Source organism: Nomascus leucogenys, chromosome 20 (genome assembly GCF_006542625.1).
Source record: "Nomascus leucogenys isolate Asia chromosome 20, Asia_NLE_v1, whole genome shotgun sequence".
NCBI classification, from domain to species: domain Eukaryota; kingdom Metazoa; phylum Chordata; class Mammalia; order Primates; family Hylobatidae; genus Nomascus; species Nomascus leucogenys.
Window position 1 is genome coordinate 26,488,106 of NC_044400.1, and position 14,329 is coordinate 26,502,434.

Genomic DNA, 14,329 nt, shown 5'->3' on the forward strand with positions numbered 1-14,329 from the left:
CGTTCGGGTCCCTCTGCGTCCCCCGGCAGGGAGCGGGCGGGCTGGCTGGCGGGTTCTTGGGGCCCGGGTGTGCCCGCACCGTGCGCGCGGGGGCGCTGCGCCGTCCGGCGGCGCTGATGGATTGCAGGAGTGCCGGCGCTCGCCAGCCGAGGCAGCACGGCTCCGCGGACTTTTTTTCAAACTCCCATCAATGAGACTTCGAGGAGGAGCGGGCGGCGGCGGCGACTGCGGACGCGGAGGAAGGCCAGGAGCCGCAGGAGGAGCCGGAGGAAAGAGCGCCGGCCGCGCGGCGCGCCAGAGCCTCGGGAAGCCGCCTGCTCGCCAGCGGTAGGAGCTGCGCGGCGCCCGCCCGCCTCTCGGTCCCCTCTCTTGCCTGGCCCGCCCCGCCCCGGCTGGTCGGAGCCCTGGCACAAGGCAGCCAGCCGAGGGTCGCCGCGCCAGCCAAGGTGGGATGGGGGCCCACAGCCACCGCCCGGCGCCCGAGAGGCCACCTGCGTGCTAAAGGCAAACTTTTGTCTCCCTCGGTAAAGTTGCATTGGCCTTCTTTTGCTTGCTTTTCGTGGCGAAGCGCCTCCCACCTCGGCCAAGCGCGGGCCGACTGGGATGCTGCGCCGTCTCGGGGGGTCCCTCGGCCGGGTACCGGCCCCTAGGCCTTGGGATCCGGGCACTGGGCTTCGGGGGACTAGAGGCTAGTAGGCGCGACCCCGCTTGGGGCTCTGGACAAGCAGGGCGGGGACGTAAGGAGAGTCTTGGGGCTTGGAGCTCGTGGCCCGAGGTCGATGTTGCACCCTCTCCCTACCTGGGGGAGAGCACCACTCTTCTCGGGGTGCACAGCGGGCCGGCCTTCGCGCGCCGGCGGGGGGCTGTTTTTTCAGGGGGTGGAGGGTGGGCTCGGAGGCTGGGATGCTCCGAAGCTGCCGTAGGTGGGCATGGGAGCGTGTCTGCGGGCGTACTGAGCGCGGAGGGGCTGCAGCCAGCCACTTGAGAACTTCAAACTCCACTTCTCCGCGCTGCGCGTCCCGGAGCCCTGCCTTTCTTTCTTCCTTCCTCACTCCTTCCTCCCCCTCGCCGGGCCCGGCCGCCCCCTCCCCCTCTGCTGGGCTCTCCTCCTCGGCCCCCCCTCTTTGCCTCTCTCCTCCTCCTCTCCTGCCCTCAGCCCTGAGATCCGCTTGACTTCCCAAAGGGATCCGCACGTAATCCTTTGCCGGGTCCTCCGGTTCCCCCCGACCACCTCACTTTCATCCCTACCCCCTACTCATCGTCTCCCCCCACCCCCGACAATCTCTCAACAAGTATATTTGCTGAGGAATTTGAAAAATCCACTACTGCAACTTGATCTGTATGTGATGGATGGGGAGAGGCGCGGAGAGAGTTGGGCGCCAATCCTATTAAGGGTTTAGAGAGGGGAGTCTTTTCCCCGGACCGGGCGGGGGCGGGGAGCTGGGAGGGAGCGTGTGCTTGCGTGTGTGAGTGTGAGCGCGCCCGCCGCGCCGGGGAGCTGGGAGTCCACCCAGCTCGGCGCCTTTTCAGCCCGGCGGTAACTGCTGTCATTTCCTAGGAAACCCGACTTTTACCGCGCGGGGAGCTGGGGATGGAGCCCGTGCGCCTCACCCTGGGTGATCGGTCGCTGAGGCTCTCGGGGACCTCGAGCCCCCCCGCAGGGTGCCTCTCTCCACTACCTTCTCTTTTGTGTAATTGTTCTGTGGCTCCTAGAGTTGATCCCAGCTGGAAAAGTAGACCTGTCCCTACTGTCTGGTCCCGCGCCCTGGGAGTCTTGTAGGCGCCCCTCTGTCCCCCAGCCCGGGCATCCCGCTCGGTGCGCGACCTCTGGCACGGGCTTTGCAGCTCGGTGGCCGCAGCGGTGTCCCGGGCCCCCTCTCCGCCGCCCTTGCCGGGCGTGTGAAGGTTTAATCCCGACAGCTTCAGATAAAGGGAGCAGTTGTAAAACGCTCATAGGCTGTTTGCAGACGAGGCTCTGGGGGATGTAGGAGAATTTGAAAGTAAACGTTTCCCTCGCAAGCGGCATAAAATAGTGTTTAAACAAATATTGTATTGGCATGCTCAGGGGGCTCGGTGCCAAAAAGTAAAGTAAATAAACTGTGAAATCCAAAATATACAGCGGGGAAAGCGGAGGAATAGGCGGGTTTGTCACAGGCCTCCCTGATGAGACCAGTTTGTTCCAGCCATCTCACCTGCCAGCTTTCTCTCCGCCCATTTCCTTACCTTGCTGGGAGTTCCCTTGGCTGGGTTTCCCTGTGTCTGGGGGCAGGCCCTCCCTGGGGCCTGGGAACGGCTTTGCAGTTGCTTGTTTAGAGGGAAGCTCACGGTGTGGCTACCTGGGCCAGACTCCGCAGGGAGGGGGGACACCCTGGCTATGCCTGGCCGCTTTGAGTTTGGAGGCTCTTTATTTAGGCTTTTCCCAGCTTCTGGTCTGTTCTGGGGCAGTCATTCTAGAATGTGGAATCCAGATCCATCAGGGGCCTTCTCTTCTTTTTGACTATGCTTCTTGTGCCTCTTTCTTCATCGTTCTTGCTTTTGTTTTCCTAGACTTGCTGCTTCTTTCTTGAGGGTTACAGGAAATTGTGGAGATATTTTTTCCTGGGATTCGAATTCCACTCAAGCCCAGCCATATGGAAAGTTGTCGCTTGTCTGATGAGTTTTAAAGTTAATTATATTCGGTAAGATTTAGGGTGGTTTTATTTTCTCCTCTGCTTCGAGAAATATGCCAGTTTCATGAAATTGTTTCGTGATTTTAGGGGATTTAAGCTAATAAAGGGAAGATCCTGCATTTGAAAGAGCCCCAGCTGCCCAGAAGGTATCCCTCAGGTGAACCAGCCTTCAGCTGGGCTAGCATCTGAGTGAGAGACTGTGGTCAGAACAGTCTATTTGCAAAGCCTCTTGGAGAGAATTAGAATTATAGGTAGAAAGAATTAGAATGATAGTAGAAAGAGCCTCCCAAGCCACCGAGGAAGAAGGTAAGACTGCTAGAGATGGTTTTATCCTCTGTGGGAATTGATTTGACTGAATTTGCAGAGGGTTCAGATTCCTTCAGCAGAGACTTCCGGGCTGCTCCCAATCTCATTCTGCTCCGGCCTTGAAGGGAACTGTTGTCTCGTGGCTTCATTGAAGCTTGTGTGGAGTTAGCGAGGCCCTTGTGGCCAGGCAGCCTTGGAGTGGAGTGCCACTTCACTCTCCCAGGGATGCTCTGGTCCACTGGCGGAGAGAGCACCGAATGGAGAGTCAATCCTTTGACTTGCTTGGTCAGAAGAGGGGGCCGCAGGGCTTCTGGTCAGCGGCTCATTGCCTGGCTACAGGGGTCTTGGGGACTGTGTACTGTAGCTGGCTTGTTTGCACTGCAGACTGAAAAATACACAAATACTTCACGCTTTTTGTACTCCCACAAGTGCCCTGTACACAGTGCAGCCCCTGGGGCTGGATTAGCAAACCAGGGATTCAGCAGGCAGGCAGACAAAATTGGATATTTGCCTAATAAACACCCTTCTTCCATCGTCCCCCACCCCCGCCCCGGGGGTACTTCAGGGGAAAACTTCACTCCACAGATGCCAGCAGTTCCCTTTAAATGGGAGTAGGAGGTTGTCATGTGCACTTTGAAAGCCTGTGTGACCCCCTCACACCCAGCTGGCTTGTTAAAGCCTAGAATCGGAGTCCTACATCCTTGTGTACTCTCTGGGTAGGGCAGCTGGCCTTTTCCTGGGGAAAGTGTGTTTAGCCCAGCTTCCTTTCATCTGCATGGCGCTTGCGGCAGGGAGGTGGAGCAAACCAGCCTTGCTTCTTGGAGGCTGTGGGGAGGAGAAAGGGGTCTACCTGGGCCAGAGCCTGTTTCCTAGTGGACAAGGGGCAGCCAGGCCAGGTGGACCTCGCTGTGGACAGCTGCAGCTGTTCCCGCTGGGCCAGGGCCCTTTGAAAAGGAACCCGGGGGAGCACTTCCCCCCTTTCTTCTTTTCACCAAGTGTCAGCGGCATGGACAAGTGAAACACGTGAAGAATGCCAAAGAGAGAAACAGTGTTCTCAGATTCCAGAAAATTCAGAGGCAGAATAGGTGATTGTACCAACAACCAGGATGTACAGTGATTTCAATTGCTCCTGAAATTGCTCCTGTACTTCTAAAGAAATCGGGGAGGAAAAACTGCTCTCTAATTGTTTCCTCAGGCTTGTTTAACAGATTTGAGAAAGGGTCATCCGACATTGATGTTTGAGAGTGTCCTTTGAAAAAGAGTGGCACCTTCAACACTTTTCTGGTTTTCAAATAAACACACAACACCGGATTCAACATTAATCATTTTCTCTAAAATTAATTTGAGGGTTTGCTGTGGAATATCAAGAATTAAAAAAAATAAATCATTGATTATTATTTTTAGGTTTAGAGGATGACAAAAGCATCCTTAACCCACGAAAGTGTATTTAAAACCTGGGAAAATGCACAGATAACAGTATACTTTCTGCGCATTTAATATCTTACTTTTCCCCCAATTCTTTCATCAGCACAGTAATTCTCAATAATCCTGTTTGTGTTGTTTCTGGTTTCTTAAAAAACATACACATGGGGGAAAGTAACTCATTTAAGATGTGACCAGAGAGTACTTATTAAACTGTTTTGGGGATTTGAGTTTAAATTGAATAATGTTTTGTGTGTGTGCTTGCACATGTGTGTTGTTTTAAAAAAAAACAGGTTGCTGGGAAGTGTGTTTTAACTGTGAGTGCCGGGTTTCAGCTATTAGCATAAGAAAAAAAGTTTTAGTGCGTTTGCCATTGTCTTGAATGAAGAGTTCAGCAAAGGGAAGGAAAGCCGCAAAAGGGTGATGGTCCATTGAGATTCTTCTGCAGCCCCGAGCTCGTCATCTGCCTCTGAAATCTGTGATCGGATATCACTTTTATCTCGCTTTTCCATTCTCTGGCCTTTTTCACACGTTCACTTTTGTCAAGGTTTATTGATTATGTTTTCTTCTCTACAAATCTGTGGAAAATTTAATGAACCAAAAACAGCAGTGAAATAATGGGGACTTTTTATTCATTAGCACGGGATTGGGATTGATTCTCCTCTTTGGGCAGCCGAGGGCCCCAGGCCTCCTGCAGGCAGCTAGAGGGAGGAGGGAGAGTGGCCCGGCTGCGGGCTGAGGCGGGGACTCTACAGGCCTGTGGCCTCCAGGCTGAGCAGCACGGGCGCAGCCCTGCACTCCTGTCCCAAGTGAACTCTGAAAGCTTGTCCGCGATGGCTGTGCCGGTTGAGCCTGTATGCAACCACGCCGCAGCCCTCACCCGCCATGTCCTCCTGGGTCCTGGTTCAGTGGGCTTGGGGGAGGTGGGGCGGGGGGGTGTTGTTTGTATTTCCCAGACTTACAAAGCATTTGAGTGCTGGGCCTTCCCTGGGACACAGTTAAGTATCTCCCTTCCTCCAGACCCAGCTCAAACCTGTAATTAAGCAAAGCCCCTGATGTGATTACGCTTTGCTGACTCGGCTGGGTTTGGAGCCATTCCCTCTAGGAAACAGGGTGAACTCTTGCTCTTCCCAGAGGTTTCCTGGGCAGCTTGTGGTGCACCTCTATTGTATACATGTCCGCCTGTCCCCCTCCTTTGGCTCTCTTCCTCTCCCTTCAGCTATCCGTCCTTTCTTTCTCCTTCCGCCTTCTCTCTCTTCTGTCCTGCCCCCACCCCGTCTTCTCTCTGGGTCTCTCCTTTCTCTCCCTCTCCGTTCTCTCTCCCCGTCTCCTTTCTTCTCTTTCCCTCCGTTTCCCCCTCCTCCGTTTCCTCCGCCTTCTCTCTCCCTCTCTTTTCTATCTTTTCTCATCTTTTCCCATCTTTCCCTCCCGTTCGCTCCGCCCCTCCCCGCCCCCGCCGTCTGGACCTTCCCCTCCCTCCGCGCCGGCTTTTCCACCCCGCGGAGCGCTGGCGGGCGAGGCCGCGTGTCCGGGCGGCGCCGACCGTGCCGCGGCCGGAGAACATTCCGTGCCCCGAGCGCCCCGGGCCCGCGGCTGCGGCCCTCCCACCTGCGCGCCGGCCTGGTTTGCAGCTCCCGAACAATGGCCACATTGTCGCGGCCGCACACCGGCCGCCGCCGGCGAGTGGCGGGAGACCGGACTCTGCTCGTGGCGAGTCGGGAAGAAAGCCAGCGGGCCAGGTCCCCACAGCCGCGCCCGGAGCGCGCGAGCGGCTCCCACCCGGGAAGGGCGCGGGTTCCGAGGGGCGCCCCGGGTCTTCCTCGACCCGGTTTCCCATTGGCCTGCCCTCTTGCCCGCTTCCCCAGGAGGAGCTTCCAGTTGCCTTTACAGCTGGCGAAGTGAATGAGAGCACTCCACGGGAGCCGGGAGAGAGAGAGGCCCCGTGACCAAACTTTTGATGGCGTCTGAAACTTTTTCTGTAAGGCATCTGCAGACAGTAATCACTAAGGCCGCCTTCTGCCCTTGTCCACTCCGGGCGACGGGAAAGGAAGGGTGGTCCTCTCTTCCATTCGTCTTGACCTGTAGGGATTCGAAACCTCTAAGCGCTCAGAAAAAAGATCTTTGAATGCCTGATGTTAAAAGAGCATCCCTGGGTCCAAGATAGCCCCTTCAGCAGACGCTTAGCAATGCTTCTTTGTGTGCTGGACAATGCAGTAAGTCAGCCAGACTTTTGAGCCACATTTACAAGGAACTGTAAGGGCCGCTCAAGTACACTTGTGCTAAGTTGAATTGATTGAAATTTAATGGCGGTTAGTGGCGATGAATGGTAATGATTTTCCAGCGTATCTTTGGCATACTTGACATTAATAACTGGAGTGTGTGTGTACGCACGCCGAGAGCCCGCCACACACGTGAGGCCGTAGCATTATTCATTTTCCGAGGTGCCAGTCCTTTCTCTCCTCAAATCCTTTTCCGTCTCACCATAATTCAGTTGTTAGGATGACTTTTTTTAAAAAAAAAAAGGAAAGAGGGAAAGAGAAAAATCTTTCTCCACTGAGCGCGTACATCATATCAACATAATTTTGAGCTCATGATTTCTTTTCAATTCCTACATAAATCAGCTTCTATATATATAGAATGTGATGAATTTGTTTTAGCTGCCACCATGAATTAGTGTTATGCAAATAGAAGCTGTGCAGGTGAAATGATTTACTTAATAATTTCAACTTCTAATATTTAAACTCATTCATTATGTTGGAGTTAAAAAAAGCAAGTCCATATTTTTAAACCTGAGATGGGGAGATTAGTATGCAAATATTTGCAGTGCAGCAGCCCTTGATGACCAGAAAAGAGCTCTTAATTTGTTGATTCTCTGGGAATCTGCAGCTCACCATACCAAGTGGCCTAAGGAGCAGGGGAAAGAAGGCTTACCAAGTTTTGTCTGGGGGAGGACACAAATGCATTTACGTATTCCATCGTGACCATCAATGTACCATATCCAGTGGGACTGAACTCTCTCTGCTTTGGGGACCAAGGAAGGCTTCCCATTTGAATTCATCTTGAAGAATAACTGTAACTGCCAGGTAGAGAAGGGTAAAGGGCTCTGATGTGCCACCTCCCCCCTCCCCTTCCTGCTTCATTGTCCTTTGTCCTTTGCTAGTTAAGATCATCTTAACACTGTACTTCCAGGGTTTTGGGAGGCTGAGATGGGAGGATTGCTGGAGGCCAGGAGTTCGAGGCCAGCCTGGGCAACATAGCGATATGCTGTCTCTACAAAAAAAAAATAATAAAAAAAGAAATCATCTTAAGAGCCAGTCATTAAATACCTGCCTATGAAGGTGACCCTGGTGTAGAAAGTTGGGCCAGAGGACTACCCAGATAACTGTTAGGAAGACTTTCTTATATATACCATCCTTCCCGGCTGTTTTCCTCTGGAAGAAGCTGAGGAAATGCACAGGAGTGATGGATGGCTGCACTATAAAGATAATTAGCCCGAACCCCTTGGAGTTATCCCCAGGGACAGGGAGACCCAGTCACTCAATAGCAGGATGACCCTGTTCAAGTTGCTTTGCCTATCTCTGGGAGGGGGGTGGGGCTTGGTAGATGTCATCTCTCAGGTCCTCCCAGCTTCAAAACCCTCAGAGCTAGCACACCCTGCCCGCTGGACAGCCATCTCTAAGAGTGAAGACAGTGGGTAGGGTAGGAAGATCAGAGTCTGGAGAAAGGGAGGGTCTTGGGTACCCTCTGGGGAGAGTTGGGTGCCTGTCAAGGAATATGTCCTGCCTCTCCTTGCTGGCCACTCTTCCTAGCCAGCCGCTGTGCTCAGGTACCTCTGGGATGTGGTCACAGGGTCAGTGTAAATGGGAGTGGCCTTGGGAACATTGGTAGAGAGCTGGAAGTCTGTGATGGTCTTTTCAGACTTTCCCCGAGACTGAAGATCAGTGAAGGAAGGGCTGACACATAAATTTGTCTTGGATCTCTGAAGATGATAAGGGTGGAGTTTTGACTTCACTTCTCAAAAAATTGAGGTCGTTGCAGTCTGATGACAGGTTGAAGGCACATCACTCAGACGTTTCTGCAGACAGCTGTGGGTTGTGCTGTCATGATACATTGTGTGTGTCTAGGCAGTGACAGTATATTTAGGGCTGGCCCTCGCTGTCTGTGGAGATCAAGGTGAGGGGACATCTCTGGTGCTCTTGGGCTTGAGAGAATGCATATGTTGCCTTGTTTATGTACTGAAAGAAAAAATTGGACTCAGTAGCTACTCAGTTACTTCCATACTTTTCAGGTATGTGAATCAATAGTTGGAACAGGATTGTAGGGTTTGAATGTAATTCAGGTACATTCATCTACCGAAGATGTGGTACATAATATAGTAATTTACATACACAGTATAGTATGTTAGATTACCCTTCCTGCTGTTCAGTGTGAATGTGGGATGTGCGACATGTGTATTTATGCTGATAGACATTTATATGGCTAAAACTTTAACTACCAGATTCCTTTAGAATTAGATTTTTTTCTTCTCCTAAAATGTGCTTGTACCCAAGAACAAGAAATTAGTTAATAGAGGCACATCTGAGAATAAGGCTGCAAAGGTCTCTAGGTGGGGTTCGTGGGCCTCCTGGATGGGATTCAGGTGGGAAGCTTGTTAAATATTGCAGAATCTTAGGTTCCCCAGGGAGAACCCATTGAATGAGAACTCCTGCAGAGTGGGTCCAGGAATCTGCATTTTATCCAGGATTTTTAGGGTGGGGTGATGAGGAATAATGTCTTTTTACTATGATGTCCCTCAGATCTGGGACAGTCCAGGAATGGATTATCAGCCAATTGCAGCACTTGCAGCTGCCTGGACAGCTGTTGCAGCAAGGAAACTAGCTGAAAACAGAGGTGCCTCTGCTCCAAAACAGCTCTGAGAAGTAGGCTCTAGGGCAGGGTCTCTCTTTCACAGGACAGTGGCTGAGACTGTAAGGTGGCTCTGGTGGTTATTTGCTTTTACTGGCCCCCAAGAGAAGCAAGAGAGTATATGAAGTTAACATGTTGGTTTATGTGCTGTAGGTTCTGTCCCAAGTGTCCCTGAGATGCCTCCTTTCTTTTTCCATGTAAGGAACTGCAGCGCCATCAGGATGCTTTGTGGCTGAAGTGGGACCAGTTTGGCATTGGACAGTTTGAGTAGGTCTTTTGGAAGTTTGACCCACACTTAGGTTTGGTTGAAGGGCCTACCTTTTGGACACCTTTATGGTCCCTAAGAAAAGTAGGAAGGAGACAGATTGTCCGATAGGAGTGAAGTTGCAGGAGAGGATGCTGTGTGGTGGCGTCAGGCCTGGGAGCTGGAAGGAGCCTGCCCTGAGGGTGAGCAGAGCCCTCACTCATGATCAGGGGCCTGGGAACACACTTTTCCTGTCACTACCGTCCTGCAGGCCTTGGAGACCTGGGCTCTTCCACACCCGCAGCTGTCACCATGCGGGGTGGCTTCTGGGGCTTTGATTCGTACAGTTCTGCACTGCAGACTTCATTTGCTTGATGCTAATGTTATAAGTGCACCTGGGCCAGGACTTCAAGAGTGCATGGAAGAACACATTGGAAACATCTGAAATTGTGATGTGGGTGGGTCCTCATCCACCCTGCAGCTGGTTCACCTGGTGGCCATGTGGTGGGATTTTCTGGTCTGTAGAGGCTCAGGATTCCTTCTGTCCACATTTTTGCAGTTCTTCTGTGCAGGCAGACATGTACGGTAGATTGCAGGCTCTTGCTGACACTAGGGGCCCCATGAGAAGGGAGGTGGGATGTGGGCTGGTGCAATTTCCATCTCATTTGGGTCTCTGGTCTGCAAGACCTGGGTGCCGCATCCTTCTGCAGGTGCAGCCCTCAGCCCTCAGCCCCTGGGCCCGTAGGACCTGGTGCCCAGCCCAGCTGTTTTACCAAGAGCAGCGGAGGCCCCTTGATCCAGTGCATTGCTTCTTCAGTGCCATCTCTCTCCGTCTTTAAGGGGCCACCTTGCATGGGTGGTCAGGAAAAGCTGGAGCGGGGCTCAGCTTACAAAAGATTGACAGCTCCTCTGGAAGCCTGGGTGGGCTGGGATTCTGGGTCCCAAGCCTGCCCTGGTTGTGGAAAGCCTGTTCTCATGCTTACAGTGATTGTGGCAGTGGGAAGTGAAGCTCCCAGACCAGTGCCTGGCAGCCTTGTGGAGCATCTGTGTCCACCTTGAGCTGCACCCCCCAAGAAGCTGCCCAGCCACCTGCCCAGCCAGAAAGTAGAAGGCCTAAGAGAGGCCTGGGTCTCTCCACTCCCCAGCCAACTCTCTTGCCCTGTGGGTGCCTCTGGTTTCCCCAGTGGCCCAGGGCCATGCCTATCCCTCTTTCTTCTGCTTCTGTTTTCTTGGGTTTTCCTTTATTTAAGTTTGAAGATCCATCTCTTTGCTGGGCTCTGGTCTCTGTATTCAAGGTCTGGACTCTGGTTTAGCACTTGGATTCAAGCAAACCTCTTTCTCCTGATGTAAAAATACTAAAAACAGCAGCAAAACATTATTTGCCCCCAAAGATTTTAAAATGAAGACATACCTTTTTATTGAAAATGTAAAATAAGGAGAAGCAGAAAAGGGAAAACTTGGTTAAATTTCCTCCCAGTCTCTCTTTTTTAATATAAAATTTTTTTCTCTATCCTTTCTTACAAAATTGAGGTTACATTAATACATAATCCATTATATCATGGAGATCTTTCATGTTATTAATAATTTTTGTTAGTGTGATTTTTATTGGCTACATAATATCCCTTTGTCTGCCTCTCTCGTATTTTATTTTATCATCCTTATACCATTGGGCATTTAGATTGTTCCTAGTTTTTGTTATTATAGATAATACTGGGATAGACATCCTTGTGTCTGAATGTTTACCTGAAATTCTATTTCCTTAAATAGATTCCCAAAAGTGGAACAACTTAGCTAGAATATTTGGACAGCTGTTTTTCAGGCCCTTGTTAGGCCTTAATGGAGTTCCAGCAGTATATACCTAGCTTTGGGGAAGAGATGGGAGGTGCTAGCTAGAGGTTTTCAGAACAGCTCTGTACAAGTCAATGTAAGACAATTACTGAGTGCCTTCTGCATGCTCAGACACACGCAAGCCACTTGCAAAATAGGGCCTCAGTTTGCAGATGGGTAAACAGGGCCTCAGAGACGCTGGCATATCTCCATGTTCACCTGGGCAGTGGGGGCAGAGCTCTGAGCAGAATCAGGTTTGCTGACCCCCAAGCAGGACCCTCTCCCAGAGTTGGCTCCTGAGGGCTGCCCTGGGAGCAGCTGGTTTGCCTCAAGCAAGGGCTATAGCACTGATTTCTCAACTGGGCAGTGTCTCCAGGGGGCATTTGACCTGTCTGGAGGCATTTTAGGGGAATGCTATTGGTATTTAGTGGGTACAGGCCAGGGATGCTGCTAAACATCCTGTAAACCACAAGGCAGCCCACGACAAAGAATTTTCAGCCCAAATGTCAGCAGTGCTGCTCTCCAGAAACTCTGGGTGGGGGCACATCATAGGGGACCCCTCCCCTACTGACACAACAGGACTCTGCCACTGGGGCTTCCCAGGGACTCCGACAGTGGGGCTGTCAAAGCAGGCAGCAGTACTTTATTCAAACCTAGTTCTCACACCAGGCTGGAAATCTTAAACCTTTTCTGTGCCTTGAATTTGAAACAGTGTGGCAAGTGCCATCAAGAGGAATTCCTTGTGTAATCCATCAGTCAATCAGCCAGTACTTACTGGAACATCTGTTATGTGCCTGGCACTTATTAAGCTCATGGCTGTAGGCACACCTTGCTAACTTGGTTACGAAGCCGGCAGTCTCCGAAATCCCAGCAGGTTTCTCAAATGTGCGTCTTCCTCCTTATCCCCCTTGCCTAGGAGGGAGCCTACTTTAGGAAAGGCATGATCTGGAAAGGCATCGTGGGAATATTGGCCAGGAGCAGGAATTGCCCCAAACTGTTTTCCCCAAGACCCTGGATAGGTCTGTTTTCCTGGCCCCCGGCTGACAAATTTCCACTTCACAATGAATTTTCTGTTGAGCTATGCCTGCAGCTACTAGTCAGAGAATGCAGAGTTCTGTCAGTATAATGAAAAGCCCCAGAGTGAAGGCCTTGAGCAGTGGCTCTTTTAATTAACCAATTTGCCTGAGCAGTTTGGAAGGCTTCCTCCAAGAGAGGGCCAGACTGGGTCTTCCATAAGGAGGACTTTGCCAGCAGAGGGGTCGGGGAAGGAAGGGCAGTCTGGGCAGAGGAACTCATAGGGCAAGTGCTGGACAGGGTGTGGCATTTCTGGAGCCTCTGGTATGTGGGAGGGTCAGCGTGGGGTTGCCTCCAAGGGGTGGCTTTGTGGTCCCCCAGGGTGACTCCTCTGCCTATCCATGGTTTAGCTTCAGGTCATGGGACATAAATGTGCAGAGGGCCCAGGTTCTTTCCGAGGCTGGAACATTTGGGATCCTGATGTGCAGCAATGCGATTGATCATCAGCTTTGCCTTCTCATTCTCCCCATCTTGGGTTTTAGCTCAGTTTCTAAAGTTATATCTTTCTATCTGGTGGGTGGTGGTTCTCAGAATGCTCTCTACTATGATCCCCAGTCAAGATTATAGATTGAGATTAAGATTATAGTGATCTTGCATTCTCCATCCATCCATCCGTCCGTCCATCCATCCTCAATCCATCATCATCCATCTATCCATCCACCCATTCATCCATCCATCTACCCATCCATCCATCCATCCATCCACCCATGCTTCCACCCATCCATCCATCATACATTCATTGACTGCAAGGATTTTAAAGGCCTTTGCTGTTGGTCCTTGGTGTACCCTTCCTCCCCATCCATGAAGCCAAGGGTCATGTCCTCTGTAAAGTATTTCCTACTACAGCCCTAGGCTCTCACTTGTCTCTGGGATTTCCCTTGCTTATAACACTCATTACTACTGCCTTGCCACTGTCTGTTTATTTGTGCTTAACACATGTTTGTTTATAAATGAATTTTGGGAAATGTTTCAAGGGAAGAAAATGGCATTTTTCCATTTTCTTTGACATCTCTCTTAAAAAATATAAGTTAACCAGGTAGTCTCCAGATTGACCTCCTTGGTTTGAGAAAGCGAGCACAATTGTTAATTAGTGATTAGTTTTAATATAGTAGAGCTGTATTTAAAAAAAAATCTAAGCATGTGGTATAGTTCATTTGGACCCCACACATAATCTCTTTGTACAATATTCTTATGCCCTTTGGAGGGATCTTAGGTGGGAGGCAGGATGTTTTGGTGGATGAGGAATTGGAAACTTGGTGAGATAAGCAGAGTTCCAGGCTGTCTTTGCCTGTGAGTTAACATGAGACCTCAGGCGGCAGGCCATTGTGCCTCTCTGGGTCTCTGCTTGTTCATTTCTCAGGACAAATCTTTTCTAGGACTCTGTAAGCTATGACAGTCAAAGCCTGGGATCATAATTGCTCTGTTCGTGATTACAGAGGGTTGTATTTGGAGTTTTTAGACTCATTGACAGTCATCTCACTGATGTACTTGAATAAGGCAGCAGTCCCTGACCTTAGTAGTCCCCCGGGAAGTGCTCATGTCTTTAAATGCTGTTGCATCATCTCAAGAGGGGGGCCTTGGAGACCAAGTGCCGCATCAGCCCCCACCACTAGGTATAGGACATGTGTCATGCAGTGGTGACAGCCTGATGCAGTCAGTATTATCACTAGCATTTTACAGATGCCACTGAGGCTTTGTGGTTTTATTGGAGTTGCTCTAAGTCCCAAAGATAGAACATCAACGTCACAGCTCCCTCTCCTCCCTGGGGTCTGTTTCTCATCCACCAGGATATCCACAGGGACATGAGGCTCTGCCTCATCCTCTGGGGGGAGGGCAGGGCACAGGCTTTGTCTCAGCAGAGACACCCTCTGCCTGGGTGGCC

At 51.1% G+C, this 14,329-nt stretch overlaps 1 protein-coding gene across 1 annotated transcript in view; it reads left to right on the plus strand.

Annotated features, from left to right (window-relative positions):
* The first annotated feature begins 438 nt into the window (after positions 1–438).
* GLI2 (GLI family zinc finger 2) overlaps positions 439–14,329 on the plus strand; it is a 256,360-nt gene continuing 242,469 nt past the window's right edge. The window contains exon 1 of the mRNA XM_030801294.1: positions 439–524. The gene's annotated coding sequence lies outside the window, so the exon portion shown is untranslated. The remainder of the gene's footprint in view (positions 525–14,329) is intronic.